General features: G+C 50.5%; 1 protein-coding gene across 2 annotated transcripts in view; it reads right to left on the bottom strand.

Annotated features, from left to right (window-relative positions):
• Vang (Strabismus domain-containing protein Vang) overlaps window positions 1-15,764 on the bottom strand; it is a 111,807-nt gene that overhangs the window by 20,032 nt on the left and 76,011 nt on the right. For both annotated transcript variants that reach the window (XM_077627683.1, XM_077627685.1), the window contains exon 2: window positions 5,921-5,995. The gene's annotated coding sequence lies outside the window, so the exon portion shown is untranslated. The remainder of the gene's footprint in view (window positions 1-5,920; window positions 5,996-15,764) is intronic.

The following is a 15,764-nucleotide window of genomic DNA, read 5'->3' as shown; positions in this document are numbered from 1 at the left end:
GACCCCATCCTTCCCCCCCGCAGTACACACTCCTACATGGGCACGGGCGGGAGTAGCCAAGTCCGTTATATAGGCGGGCTTGATGGCGGACGCCATGCTATGCATCACTGTCCCATTTTGCGGACTTTCCACACTGCAGCACTCGGAACGCGTGCTCGACCGATGGCGGGTCGATAGAGAGAAACCACGGCGCAAAGAACGGGCACCTCGGTAACCGCCCGTGCCCAGAGAACGCTCGTTCGTGCGCCGGCGGAGTGCGAAGCGTGATCGAGGTGCAGACCGACGGTGGGGGCAATTAGCGTCTCTCTCTCTCTCTCTCCATCTCTCGGGGGACCTCATCAAAACGCCATCGATCACGATTCCCCCGCGAGCGCTGGTCCTAACGGGGCTTCGGCTCTGCACGCGGACGGGACCGTGGTGGCCGAGTTTCATCCTCGGCCGCACTCGTCCATCTCCCGAGGCCCAAGAAGGGAGTTCGGCCGCGCAACGGTGTGAAGAGCGCGAGGCGAAACGTGCGCTCAGTGGGCTGAGTGCGCGGTTCGAACACATGGGAGGGAACAGACGTGCACGCATGGAGGAAGGAGCATGCACACTGACCACACGTCATCCTAACAACAACAACAACAACAACAACGAGACGACAACAACAACGACAACAACAACGTCATCCTTAAATTTTAAACGCGCACAGAGGCGTTCCTTTGTTTCCGTTTATTTCGGCTCTAGTTTAACTGCGCCCGCGGGGAATATTACAGGGTTATACACCTCTTGTTACATAAACCAGTGCCGAGAGCTCAATCATTTCCCCCCATATATCTGTGTGATAGTACGACTCTTTTCTTCTTTTTATTGGTAAGCGTCATCAATCGGCGGTGCTATCTATACAAGGAGTATCGTGATGGTCGCAGCGAAGCTCTTTGTGGGAGGCCTTCTTCGATGATGAATCGCAGTAAAAGCGTTGCATTTATTTCTTTTTGTTTGTTGTTTTGTTTACACGTCATACGCAACAAATCCCCGTTTATTTTTCTTCGTGATTTACTTCAACAGTCGGGCCTCCCGGGTCTTATATGACACCGTTTGTTTTTCGCTGACGACTGCGTAGTGTATTTGAACAGGCTAAACCATCTTTAATTTATTACCTACCACGAGCAACGACAAGGCGTCATTAATGGCGAACGAAATTGAGTGCTTCAAATCTGATGCTTACAGCGTCAAACATGATTTTTGTTAAAAAAAAAATAAAAAGCTACCAGCCTGTGCTTTCGAGCACTGTAGGGATCAGGCTTGCGTGCGAGCTGAAATATCTTAGAATAATAAATTCCCACCTGATGCGAACTGCTCACACTGATCATTCCGTCTCGGTAGCGCACCTGAATAAGCGGTTAACCGCCTGAAGCATCGCGACAGCAGTATAACTTTACCGGTTTAGGACGCTGCTCGTGTCTGCTTATGGAGCACGATACATCCAGCGCACAAAAAAATCGGCATGCGCAAGCACTGAAAGTGAGTGGCTCTTCAGCAAGGCGCTTAAACAAGGGGCATTCGCTTTCAGGGACACCGCTGCGGTCTGTGGATTGGCCGCCGGCAGTATACATAGGGCGAAAAAGACACGAAACTTCCCTCTTAATACGGCGAAATTGCCGAGCGGTCATCTACCAGAGTCCAAATGGCCCGCGCAAACCATCTCTTTGCATCATTCGAGGAAAATTACACGCTGTGCGCCTAAACGACGGGCATTTTAAAGCTCGCCAGTTTGCGAGGCGCCGTAAAGACAAACTGTTCACCCCTGGAACGATAATAGGGCGGCGTTGCGCAAACGTTGCTCCGAGTTAGCCGGCGACGTTCCTCCATGATCTCTAAAGGTACGGGTTACACAGCGGGGCGATCATTTGCAACCACTTCGCCTGTATACTCGCGAGCGTCCCCCTTTTCATCTCCACTGAATACTTGTTTTATGCCGGTCTGCACAATTGACGAGGTATACCTCCGCACTTCCGCACCGATACTCGAAAGTACATGCGCATTTCTTCCTCACTTTCTCGTACACATTTACAGCAGCCGGAGGCACGGCGATGGATTTACTAACCTCGGGCTCACGAAACGCTTTACTGCTTTGGTCATTTAACGTTCAGCGAGACTGATTCACATCCCCCTTCTTGCCTCCTTTGCCCGATAAGTGAAATAGAACTAGCCGTTTATTTCTCTACAAGTGCATAGCACGTATAAAGCGGCGGGAAGGTTGTAAAAAAAAGCAAAAAAAGAACAAAGCAGCTTGACGGGCCCCACGGCCTTTTAAGTCAAGTCGCAACTGAACAAAAAGCACCGCTGCGAAGTTAAAACGGGCGCTTGGCACAAACTTTATTGTTAAACTTGTCATATTCAAAGCGCAACAGCCGCAGTTCCTTCTAAGCAGCACACACAAAGCGCATCTTGTTGCAACTCTATGGATGCCACTTAGCGCGTATAAAATATCTGCACAGCGCACAGAAATTACGGGCTCATGTGTTGCCCCTTATGTAAAGGGAGTCAACCACTATATATGAACAGATGCTGTATAAAGGGTAGCCCTATACTGAAGCGTGCGTCCTATAATCGACGTGCATGCGGTGCGAATGGACAAATGTGCCGCAGCGTAGCCAGCAAATGCTTTGCAATAAGTGGAAAGTGCGCTCAGAGGGAAAGGAACAGCAGTTCACGACAGCGAGATATAGTAAGGCAAATAACAAGTGGGGTGGAATGCATCTGGCAAAGTGCTCTCAGCTAATCAACAGCGACCCAGTATCCACCAAGAAGAAAGTTTACAATAGTCGCATCTTGCCAGCGCTCATCTACGGCGCAGAAACTTGTGGGTTAAAGAAAAGGGATGAAATTAACGAGGGAAGCGCATAAAGTTACGCAAAAGAGCTCGTTCGCTGTAACGATTAAGAGCGAAAAAGAGCAGAGCAGGGCAGGGAACCAACGAGAGTCAATGACATTCCAGATGATGGTTTATGGTTTATTGGGGTTTAACGTCCCAAAGCGACTCAGGCTATGAGGGACGCCGTAGTGAAGGGCTCCGGAAACTTCGACCACCTCGGGTTCTTTAACGTGCACTGACATCGCACAGCACACGGGCCTCAAGAATTTCGCCTCCATCGAAATTAGACCGCCGCGGCCGGGATCGAACCCGCGTCTTTCGGGCCAGCGGCCGAGCGCCATAACCACTCAGCCACCGCGGCGGCTGACATTCTAGATGAAACGAAGAATTAACGGACATGGGCAAGGCACTAATGCGAAGGCAAGACAGCCGATGGTGGTCTCTCTGGTTATCAAGAGTGGTTAAGCGGAGCACGGGGCAGTCAGGTGGGCGGATGTTATTAGGATGTCTGCATGTATATGGCGGCCGCAACTGGCAAAAGTCAGAGTTAGTTGGAAGGATATGGGAGAGGCCTTTGTCCTGCAGTGGGCAGTCGTATTATCATGGTGACCTCTCAATGACACTGCCCACGTTGGTGTTGCCTATATTGTTCTTGTCTATAGGCAACGTCCTAATGCTTGGTCAACGAGATGTCGTTAACAGTGTCGAGGCCGTATGGACCTAGCATTAGTTTACCAAGCTCATCGCCATTTCCCCTGCTATAGTTTATAGCTTCAGCCCCAAGCCTCCAGTCACAAGCCGTAGGCCACAGAAAACAAAGCCCAGCAGGAACCACGGTAGATATCGAGGCCAGTTCGATTCGCTGAATTTGGAACATGAGGTAGAAATCGGAGGCTTACGTTAACAAAAAAAAAGGAGGGGGGGGGGGGGGGGGGGGAGACAAGGTGCAAAACGATAAAGGTGAAATTATAATCAATTCGAGAAAGCAAGCAAAGGATTAAAGAAGGAAAAGCGCTAAAGGGGGAGAGAAATAACTTTAACTTTAAAAATAACGGAAGAGAAGGCTTCAGCCTAAACCTCCCCTGACCGTCGGCCGGAATCCCGTGGGACTCGGCGGCGGTCAGGGGCGAGAACCCTGACTTTGCGTTGTTGTTATGCTCGAGAAAAACATCGTCGCGTTTTTTTTCTTTTAAATTCTGGGAGACCTTGTTACTCAGCCAAGAAAAATGCGCACATGTTTTTCTTGAGCTGGGTTCTAGTTATGGCGCATATCAGCGGCTAAGGCTATCATGCACCAAACGCACGGCTAAATATCTCTCTTTTTGTGTCATAGAACTAAGGCGTTTCTAAAATGTGGCAATTCGTTTAGAAGGAAAAACGCGGGCAGTGCGTTCTAAAAAAAAAAATCACGCATCGCGCTAATATTTTGTCGCAATCTCCTATGGAAACTTCCTTGTTTATGCCACTACACCTGGGCCAATCCCCCCATGTGGGTATGTGTCATGTTTTAAGAGGAAGAAGAAAAAAGAAGAATTAACGACACGATCCCGAACAGGACTCTCAGAATCTCCAGGTACCGATGCGCAGAGCAGGGCTAAACTCATAATGATGGTATACACTGTCGCACTGTCGACTGCTTCCGCAGTTCGGGGAGCACTTGACTCCTACAGGGAGCTGTAGCATAAAGAAGCAGCGTTGAGCGGTGGCTGGTCGGCGGTGGTCCCACTCAATCACTGCAGATCATCACCGTTAAGTGTATTCGCGGCTCTCTTTAAGAGTGGTTGGTGGTCACTGCGATTCCAATCTCGACACCCGGTTTCAGCAACTTTGGCCCACGCGCTTGCCCAACTATCTGATGAAGCTTTTAAGTCAACCAGCACGCAGCCCGAAGGAAGGGACGTTCCCCAGCGGCCAGCGTACCCCCCTTCGGTACCACTGGAAGCAGCTCCGGTGCGACCGAAAAGAAATCGATGCAGCGAGCTGCATTGCATACGGAAGCGAGTAAAACAGAACAAGCTGGGAAATAACCACGACACATACTCGACGCAAGGAAGAAACGTGGGTCAGCGCCAATGTTGTTACCATTCGTCAAGGAAAAAGAGTCACACAAAAGCTACAGCATTTGTCTTTAGAGGTATGCGCACAGGGTTTGCGGAAGCAAGAGCGGCGCCCGTGTCCCCGATAAGGACCGGGCTGGTGCCAATACGCACTATCGGCGCTCTTTGTCTGAAGCTGCTCGAGTCAGTGACGCCCTCCACTACCTGACTCGTGAATGTATTTGCGCGCGGAATGCGGTGTCGCGTGAGAGCTCGCACGTTCCAGCTGCATCACCGTCACACTGGGCTGCGCCGACTATATGCATGGTCGAGCCGTGTCGCGAATGGTCTCGCGAAAGCGCGCTCTACACGGTAACGGTGGAAAGAGCACCGAAAAGCATCTTGGGAAAGTTCCGGGCGCAAGCGAAAGAGAGCGGAACTAGATCGCAGTGCCCGTGATTTGGTCCCAGAAGCACTGTTTCACGCTACTGGACAGCATATAGCGCCATACGATGCTTTCCACAAGTGAAGATTTACGGGGATCCACGGCGAGACTGAGACAAACGTAAGAAACGGGACACTACGATGCGCGGCCTTTCTGTACGTTCATCCATAAGCAGGTGAAATGCATATTTTCAGATCACTTTAGAAAACAATTTTTTCTTCCCCGAAGATACACAAGTTCCGACGAAAAAAAAAACACTAGCAAAATGAATCAGGATTACCGCACGATATGCTGCGTGTATATCCCGACCCTTTACAATTGGCTCGGCACAAGCACCTGTCACTGTTACGTTTGCTGCAGCAAGAAGTTGAAGTTTTCCCACTTTTTTTTTCCTTAAACACATATAGTCCTCAGCTAGTTCTGCCGAGCCTTCGCAGCCAGCTTAAGAGAAACTGCTTCCGTACACCCGTTGTACGTCCTACGGCGCCATATGTCCTGCGAAGGCCCAACACCGCGTCCTGATTTGAACTGCAACGTCTGCAGACGATTTTCTGCTCTCTGCCCATCCGTTGCCGCCATTACCTCAGGTGAGTCCGGACGAAGGGGACTCGTCCGCCGTCGGCTGCTCCTCACACGTCATCCGCTCCATGCTGGATCCTGGAAAGGGAAACAGATGGAGAGGTCAGTAAAGGCGCGAATTGCACAATTTTAATTGAGCGACACAGTATCGGGCACTGCGAAAACGCTAAACAACTGCAGCACTACTACTCCGCGCGTAACACTACACCGCAGCGGTGGCCAAGTGGTATGAGCACCCGTCTCGAGTGCAGGAGGTGCTGGGTTCGATCCCCAGTGCCGCCGGGTACCCACCGGTGTACAAGGCGCACAAACTTTTCCCCTGGCCTGGTGCTTGACTTATCTGGGGTGAAATGCTTGGGAAATCTGTCTTTGACCCCACCTTGGGTAGCCGAAAAACACCTTGTACCATGGCGCTCTTTGGCCAAAATCTGCCCGCCCTTGCACAAAACTCATCGCTTCATTAAAACAACTGATCCATACAAAGCATTGAAGCATGGAATTAAGTAATCGACCGCGTCAACAAGCAACGATTAATTCACTCTTCCGTGCCCGTAAACCTGACTTGCACATAACGCCCGACGTCATGCGCGCATATATCTTCGCGACAGCGTGCAGTCGTGCGCATATCAACGGTGTTCGATTTCTGAGGTGTCTAAGTACAAACATCACGACGGGACAGAGCTAGGAACAATGCGCTCGGGCTCCTACAGCACGCACCACTAGCTGCAGCTGTGCGCAAACTCATTTCAATAAATTTAAAGCGCGCGCTCGTGCACAAGCAATCAGGCGACGCACAACCTAACCGCGCCGTCTTCGCAACGCTTCGGTCAGCTCGGCATCAAGCACGCTTCACTGCGGCCGCGCCGGTATCAGTAATAAACACTCACGAGGCGCGCCCCGTACACCAACAGACACAAAACACACGAGGCACACGCGTACAATAAGCGCAGCTTATTGGATGAATCTGCGACAAGGAACGCGAGCATCTTTATTTAACTCTGTCGGTGCTACGTAGCTCCGTGCGCATGCGCTCCCACGGGCACGTCGTTTGTTTACCCAGAGAAAATAGTCTCAAGCCGGACTGATTGCGGACGCGATCATCAGAGCGCAGAGGCCAGTGAAGCATGCAACGAGCGCAGACTTCTCTATTAATACACGAGACCGCACACACTGCATGCCCGCGCACGGAGACGTTCAAGAGCGCCCCGCCCAATGTGCGCGAGGGAATGGGACAGGCACGGGCAAGGCACGAAAGAAAAAAAGGGAAACGGAGATTAAAGCTAATCGGCCCTACGTATAACGATACGAACGCCGCGATTTTATCTCTCTCTTTAAAAAAAAAAAAAAGGCCCGTCCTATAAGGCGCGGCCGGTTATTAAAAACCACTGGCCACCGCTACAAAACGTTCCTTGAGGGCTGTCACCGAGGGATACTGCAGTCGAACCTCGTTATAACGAAACGGTTTATAACGAAATAATAAATATAACGAAGGAATGACGATTCGCCCTGGAAGCTCGCTCAAAACGGGCTATAACGAAGCTACGGCTATAACAAACTAATCGCCGGGCATCTTCAACTTCGTTGTAGGTAGGTTCAACTGCGTACATATCGGCAAAGGGAGTACTAAGTGCGAGTCTGAACTGTACGCGTCCGTCTGTATATTCGCAGAAACCGTCCGCGCATCGGCAAGCAGACGATATAATTCAGACCTCGGACTAGTGTTCCGACTACGCCAAAAGCTGCCTACACAACGCCGAACAAAGAGTTTCGAAAACACGGTCATATATACTGCTTTATCTGCTGCCGACGGGGAGTATAACAGTCGAGCTTGCGTACGTAGGCAGACGGGCTCTCGAATATTCGCCTCGTCCTTAACCACTGGCCCGCTGAAACACAGGACGGGTCTTAGCTGTTGTCGGACGCCCGTTGTAATTAGTAGTGGTCATAGATCGTAAACACGGGTTTCTCCATCAGGCCTGAGCGTATGCACAAGCCCTGCTGCGTTTCACTTTGCATCTCTGTCAACCGCGGTGCGAACGGCTAATTTTGCGAGAAGATTGGCGATTCCTGGGCCTCCTAACGTCTTCAAAACACCGACCAGCCGAGTACTGCCGCCGGCGCAAAGGCCACTCCCGCGGCTCTTCTGCGTACAGCAAGATGCCATCTTCTCGATGCCTCGGCTACGCTTCTAACGATAACCGCTTGCGCAGATGCCGCCAGTGTATACGCTCGGAAAACCTGGCCACACGGCCACGTCTCTTTCAAGCTCCCTTTAGTATTCTTTCCTCATCGCCGAGTTTTGCTAGCCTTATCTGCGCATTGCTGCCTTTCAGTATACAGCGTGCGCGGTGTGGCCCAAGACAGCATCGCCTGTTCCCCATCTCGTCCTTCGGGCAGGACGCACCTGTAAAGGAGGACCCACCCGACCACGTGACGTTCCCGCAACGACTTCATGCACGAGTGCCTTGGTCTTTGTGAGAGGCTTCGGCTCTCCCATGCCCGCGGACAACGCCGTTCGTAAACACACGAACAGCGCCGCAGGCCGCGAACGACGATTCTGGAGGCACGGAATCCCTTCCTTCTCTCGTGACGCGGGGACACTGCCACTTAGCCAAGATGGATCGTGCTTGGCGACGTTCTCGCCAGCCCGGGCACTCCCTCTCCCCCTCTATCTTCGTTGCCTGTTCATCCAAATAAAACACCGAACAAGTGCCAGTGGCAAATGCTCGCGCACTGGGGAGACAGAACACGGATGTCGCCGTTATTAGGCTGTGTATATAGAGTAGCCAGTTAGGCACATTCAAGCACCGTGAAATGAGAAGCTATAGTAAGCGAGTTATTACTCATTAGTGCCCACCAAAGCGCAGAGATACGGCTACAAAGGTAAGCTGCGCAGCTTTCACAGACACGTCGTTGTAGGTGAAGAAAAAAACTCGATCATTTCGGCCTCCCCTTGCCATGTGCTAGCCCTCCTGGTCAGCTTAGTTGATTGAGCGATTGCCCCGGATAGGTTCAATCCAGTACGAACTTTATTTCATTTAGGAAGTTTCTGCAAAAGATGCGTAGAGTTCCTTTGTAGCCGTATGGCTACGCTTTAGTGGATGCTTTAGACGATGAGTAACTATACTTCTTTAGAAATTTACTCCGCTTCGGGGGATTCCCCTAAACACATTGGACTGCTGAAAACCGCTGAAAAAATGTATCAGCCAGTTAATAACACAGAGAACAACAAATTAAAGATGGACATAGACACCTAACACTTTTTGCCAGTGCTCGGGCGCCTGTCGCGAGAGACCTGCGGACGAACTTCCCTGGGGTACTCAAAGTATTCAAAGAGTGAAAAATCACCATGCGGTAACCAAAATTTTAAAATTATAATCAAGGAAGTAAAAGAAATGGGCACGCACGCATGCACAGGCACACGCATAGAGAAAGAAAGAGAGATAGAGACAGGTGCAGATATAGCGAAACGTCGGAATTGGAACATTTGTTTTGCTCCGAGCTCTGCGCCTATGGACATTCGACGACTCCTCAGCGAATGAAACACGATAACGCTGGAGTTTGCCTTCGCAGAAATCTGCGTGGCATAAATAAGCGTATGCATTACGTCCTTCGGGAGACGCTCGAAAACATGCGACTACAGCGCAAGCTCTCTTACAACGAGCTTCTATTTGAAAGCGCTCCTCTCACAGACCTTGCCTGCAAACACCACATACAGCGCCAAACACGACGGGCTCGGAGTTTGGCTTCGATTCGCCGACGACTGTAGGCGTCTTTATTTCGAGAGCCTTGAAAGTGTTGGACCAAATAGTCCCCTGCATTAAGACAGCGCAGTTGGTCCCGCTACCGTCTTCCCGCCGCCAACGAACGCAACTTGTTCTCGCTTGTTCCCCACTACAGCGAAGCTCAGTGTCCGCGCCGGCCTCGGCAGCGTCTCTCTGCACAACGTCCCTAGATGTGCGTCCTTCGAGTTCTTCCGGGTTCCCCTTCCCCTCTCTCCTTCCTTCTCATTCTCCTAATAGGCGACGCCCCGCGTCGCCGCCACGAAGAGGAGCGCTGAGATGTTTGCCCTAGCGTCATCACGGTCCCTGGCTCGTTTAACGATGTAATGTCTTAAGCCGCGAGCTCTCTATCCCAACAACCCCTCTGGGCACGCGTGATGCCAGTATCCGCGCGAACCAACGAGAGCGCTCGGCTGCCCGGTGGAGATTGGGTCTCGATTCCGACGCTCTTTCCACATCATGATTATACCGAGACTACGTCGGGCCGATTGCCGCAACCACACAGGGGCCTCCGATACCGAGGGAGCTCGCAGAGTGCGCGGTCTTCGTCAATCGGACAAGAGTCGCATGCGCGCACGCTCCAATGGCCATCGACGAGATGTCATTACGGGCTCGGGCGAAAACGCGCGAAAAGAAAGCGCGGGAAAGGTAGAAAGAGGCGGCCGTACTGGCACTTTGTAGCGCTGTCGTGGGCGTGGAGAAGCAACGGGACAATGGCGGATGCGTAACAGTGCGCGGCATTAACAACCAGTTAGCGAAACGAGTGCTCCCGTCTCCTTCTACCTGCTGACGAGCTCGTTAGGGAAGCCACGCCCTGGCTAAACTACGCGTACGAGCTGCTCTACAGATGACTGCGCTCTGCTCCGAGACAGTCTCAATGGTAAACGATAGCGGCGTTCTCCTGCGGTCGCTGATTGTCCGACTGTACTTAGCGAGGTAAACAAGAGAAGAAGAAAAAAGTTAGCACGGGTCACAGCGTTCTCGAGAAGCATTCACTCTCACCGGAGCATGCATTTAGTCCCGAGTGCGCTTTCGGGGCCCATTAGCTTAGTTTTGCTACTGCGCGGGTGTAGTCTCGGTGGGTCTGTTGACCCTCTCGTTGTCCCGCTGGCAATCAGCGAAATAGCGAACACTACGCTGTCCGCAGCGTTAATTTGGTGCGCACGTTACCGGCAGTTTGCTTCCGTTCAAAGGATCAGGTGATTATGGGCATACTCAGGTGCACGTACTATCAAGCACCAGCATTTGTATATTGCTAGAACTAATTATGGCGGGACAAATGATGCTGCGGCGGCGAATGGCCGGAGTGCTGCACTGTAAAAAAACAGCGAAGCATTAAAATATCTTGGGAAATAGAAAGAAAATGAGAACAGCCCGAATAGCAGCAGAAGAGGGTCCTGGCTGGAACGGAAAAGAATGCGGAGAGCAGACAACCCATGGTCTGCTGAAGTAAAAAGAGTGGAAGAGGAACTTAGCTGGGGGCGACCAACAGTCAGGTGTGGAGAGATGAAGAAACTTGTCGGCGCAGGGAAAGAGCTAACTAGAGAACAAATATGACAGGCATTTGTCCCGAAGCGAAAGCAAGCTTAATGATGATGGTGACCATGATGATGATCCCCATCATCACCCTCCCCCTCCTCCACCGTCACCGGTGGGCATCAGGCAAAAAGAAAGCTTGATGTGTGGCGTCGAATGGGTCAATCGCATTATCAAATGGAACCATGCCCAACAATTAGGGACAAAAATTTTGAATATTGGAAAATTGTAAGGCACTTTTACGGAAATACTGTCACGAAGACGACGAAGCTGGCAGTGGCGCGGGACGGAGCGCTCGCGCTAGGCCAGCGGCCATTAAATGTCATCTCACTGCCATCGTTCACCTCGCCTCATTCTTCGGCTCGTCGCCACGTAACAATATTGACGGACTCTGTCCATTTTTCCGGTGCGTAGCAAAATCGTTCTTTTAAAGTTTTTCCATCGCACACATCGAACAGTTAAGACTGCCATAAAAAAAAAAAAAATGGGGAACGTTTATGACGATAGCAAAGACGTTAACAGCAAAAAAAAAAAAAACGCAAGCCTGCCGACGGGAGATCGGCGGATATATTGATAGCAATAATGAACTCTTATAACATAAGAAAAAATTGCGTTCATAAACTGGTTTCCGTTCAAAATCGCTTTTGCCCAGAATTGTTGGGCATATATACAATACGGTTTCGGTTTATTGGGTTTAACGTTCCAAAGCGACTCAGGCTATGAGGGACGCCGTGGTGAAAGACTCCGGAAGTTTCAACCAGCTGGGGTTCTTTAACATACAATTGACATCGCGCAGCACACGGGCCTCTAGAATTTCACCTTCATAGAAATTCCGCCGCCGCGGCCGGGATCGAACCCGCGTCGTTTGGGTTAGCACCCCAGCGCCATAACCACCGAGACACCGCGGCGGCTGTATCAATGCGTACGTTGGATTCCTAATTTACGCCCAAAGTAATTCCCAGGTACAATCATCGCGAGACACTCGAAAACTTTAAGCATACGGGTGGCAGCGCTAAAACAAGGAGGAGTTTATAGCCAACGTTTGAAGACAGCGGAGATGCACCCCGTAGCCATAAAGCGTTTCTCTTTCGACAAAGCGACGATTGCAGCGGTTTCGCCACGTCGCAGGAAATCTGGCCCGACGGACTAGGGGTGGAGGGGCGGCTGGTGACTTCTGAACGCCCCTCCTTCGTAAGTCAGCGCATGCGCGGCAATTACCCGATCCTTATCTGTCGCGGGGGACGCGTCTACGACGAAAGGTGAAGTGCTATGAGTCGCCTCAAATAAGGCGCATTTTATGATAGTCTTTACGGCCTATTCTCCATTTAGCCACGCGCCCAATCCTTTGTGCATTGATTATTATTTCTTTCGCTTCAACCTTCAACCGAGGAATTCTATACGAAATGTGCTCGGATGACATTTTACGATGAATACTTTTCCCACTATCTAAGGTATACATACAGGGTCTCGTACGTATAGTCACAGCAAACAATACCGAAAACGAAACGAATAGTTGCGGCGCCATTCGATAAAATCGCGTCGCCTCGGAAACCTCAAGTGACGCCGGCTATAAAGACGTTCAGGGAGGACAGAATGAGACGCCAATTTTCGGGCGACTTTCGCACGTTTAGGCCTGCACTTAGCGGGCACTTTTGCTCCCGATAACAATTTATTATTACGGAACTTTCTTCTTCTCAGAATTTTTTTCCCGACACGACACCACTTCCCTCAGCTCTTGCCTTTACGTTACAGGCCCTGTATACTGGCGGCTTTTGCGAAATCGACGCCACGCTGCGGCGGCGCCTCGAACTAGTCTAAGGATGATCGACGCACGCGCAAACACGTTGTTTGGTCCGTTGCGTAAGCGGTTCGCCGGCGCATTCAGGCGTTGTCAGAGTTTTGCTGCAAAACTGTATTTCAGGCGGGCTGGGATGTTTCCATTATAACGAGACAGAAGAGCCGCGAAGTGTTGCTGTGTGAGTCATCTGGTGCTGGCAGTACACGATGCAAAATCGGAGTAGCAGCTTTCAACGCTGAAGTGGAATGCTTCCAGGACCATGGCAATGCAGCCGACATCAGACACCGAGCCTATAAGAGATGATTTCCTCGTACTAGAAATGCCTATTGGTAAATACGGAGCGTCATTTGTTGACAAACATCGCCGAGCTATATATAGCACACATGACTAACAGCCACATTTCAAGCGTGACGAAATTTACGCCTGAATGTGCATGTGATGGCAGGCCGTATTACGGCAAGCGCATGTGGTGATATGGCCTTCCGTTGCCCACTGAGAAAGAAAGGGGCGATATATTGATATTGATATCATTCCGATACCATTTCATTCTTATTTGTTTTCCTTTTACTTTTCGTTTTTGTCCCATACCCTCGCGAGCTGTCAGTGTAATCAGCCAGTCACACCAGTGGATGGTAAGAACCGAATTGAATAGGACGAATATAACTGTATTATAGCGACCATATATTCATAACGTGCCTTCCATCCGAACCTTGAACCAGGACGAATTTTTCTTCAACTACACAGTTTTTGTGAAAGCTTTGTAGTCGTTGGATGCGCTTTGGTAGATGCTAATGAGCCATCATCATCATCAGCCTAACTACGCCCACTCCAGGACAAAGGCCTCTCCCATAGCTCTCTAATTAACCCTGTGCTAATGAGTAATTACTTCCTTATCACATGTGCGTACCTTTTCGCGTTGCCTTACTAAAGGCATGACATGGAGTGTGGGGTTTAACGTCCCAAGCGACTATGAGGGGCGTCGTAGTGCAGGGCGCCGGAAATTTCGACCACCTGGGGATCTTTAGAGCGCACTGACATCGCACAGCACACGGGTGTGTTTTGTATTTCGCATCGAAATTCTACCGCCGCGGCCGGGATCGAACCCGCGTATTCCGGGCCAGCAGCCGAGCGCCATAACCACTGAGCCCCCGCGGCGGCTCCTTACTAAACGACAAAGAATTCATAGAGCTAAGGAAGGATCCTTTGAACATCACTCTTACAGTATAAATGCGAGTATGGGAAACTTGCAAAGAGATTGAGAGTGCCTGCTCAACACTGGGCTTTGCTAACGGCCGTATTGTTCTGGCCGTATTGAACGGCGAAAAACGCGTGGGTCCCCGAATAGTGTTCAGGAAGGTTTGGGAATTAGAGAGAGGTATAGACCTTTGCAATGAGGGCTCCCTGGGCGCTGTCATATTGTTCACTGGACTCTCCTGAGTACCTCGGTGGTGATGGAACCTGTTTAGAGAGGAGGCGTTTCGACAACTTCCTCTCCCGATGCAAAGGTCTATAGGAAGCTAAAAGTGTATTTTCGTGTCCTCAAACTCAAGAACGAACCTGCTTTCGCCGTCAATGGACCCCCCTTCCAGCCAATGGCGTCGGCTGATTCTCATGACCCTGCCAGCGTGACAATGCAGGGAGGGAACTATCCCCCACTATTGAGAGAGGTGACTGTCCCTTTTCATCTGCCGCTCCTTGCGCTGTCACGCTAGCAGGATCGACCGACGCAATTGGCTGGAAGGTCGGGGCCCTTTGACGGGGGAAAGCCGCTTCGTTCTTGAGTTGTTTCCGACTATAGCCCAACTTGCCATCCTCTGTGCACACTGCTAGCCAGCTTGGTGACATGGTCGGGCGCGATAAAAAAAAAAAAGAGCGCTTTCGTTGTCGCAGGCTCGCTTGACGGCGGGGTGTCGAGGTTCTGTCATAGAGGCAGACTCGCATGCCTGCTTGAAAGTTTTTTTTTTTTTCCGTTTCCAGGGTAGAACATTTAAGCCTTCGAAATCCTGCACTCAGTAACTCGGCGAGTGGGCGGCATGCAAACATTAGCCACGTTCAAGAATGAAACGCTTTTAAGTAGAGTCAAACGCTACCACTCAGTTCTCAGTGGCCGTCACGTAACGCGCCCAAAGGAATTAGGTACAGCATTCGCTGACACTTGTTTGTACGTCGCGACAAGAAGCAAGCGATATGCTAGTAGGAAGAAAACAAATTTTATTGTCCGAATAAAATTTTGTCTTTTCTTCTCTCCATCTCTTATGTACCTCCCTCTCCACAGCTGCATACAAGAGTCGATCGGTTTCTGGTTCTCTTTGGCCATGGATGCCCTTCGGCCAACGAACATCGTCAACAATCATCATCACGAGAGGCGTTTTGAGAATAAAGCCATCCTATCAGCTTGGCATTGATTCGTTATCACGGAATCGAAGGTGCGCATGTTCTGTACGGTAGCAAACCTGAGTTTTCCCCCGATCAACTTTCCCGGCTCTAGATTCTTATCCTCTCACCCGCTTTCGTATCCCAAAGTAGACATAGTATTTATAAGGAAAGAATGACTGTCAAATATGCGACTCAATGCATAAATATATTAAAGTTTTATACGTGTCATATGTGACGTCGTATATGTGAAATATAAGGCCTGATCGATCTATTCCATAAAACACAAAAATGCATCAAAACAGCTGCGCGTCCCGGTATACCTGTCGCACTTAAAGAAGCACTCAGCTGTTTCTGT

Source organism: Amblyomma americanum, chromosome 6 (assembly GCF_052857255.1).
Source record: "Amblyomma americanum isolate KBUSLIRL-KWMA chromosome 6, ASM5285725v1, whole genome shotgun sequence".
NCBI classification, from domain to species: domain Eukaryota; kingdom Metazoa; phylum Arthropoda; class Arachnida; order Ixodida; family Ixodidae; genus Amblyomma; species Amblyomma americanum.
This window is presented reverse-complemented; position numbering and strand designations above follow the sequence as displayed.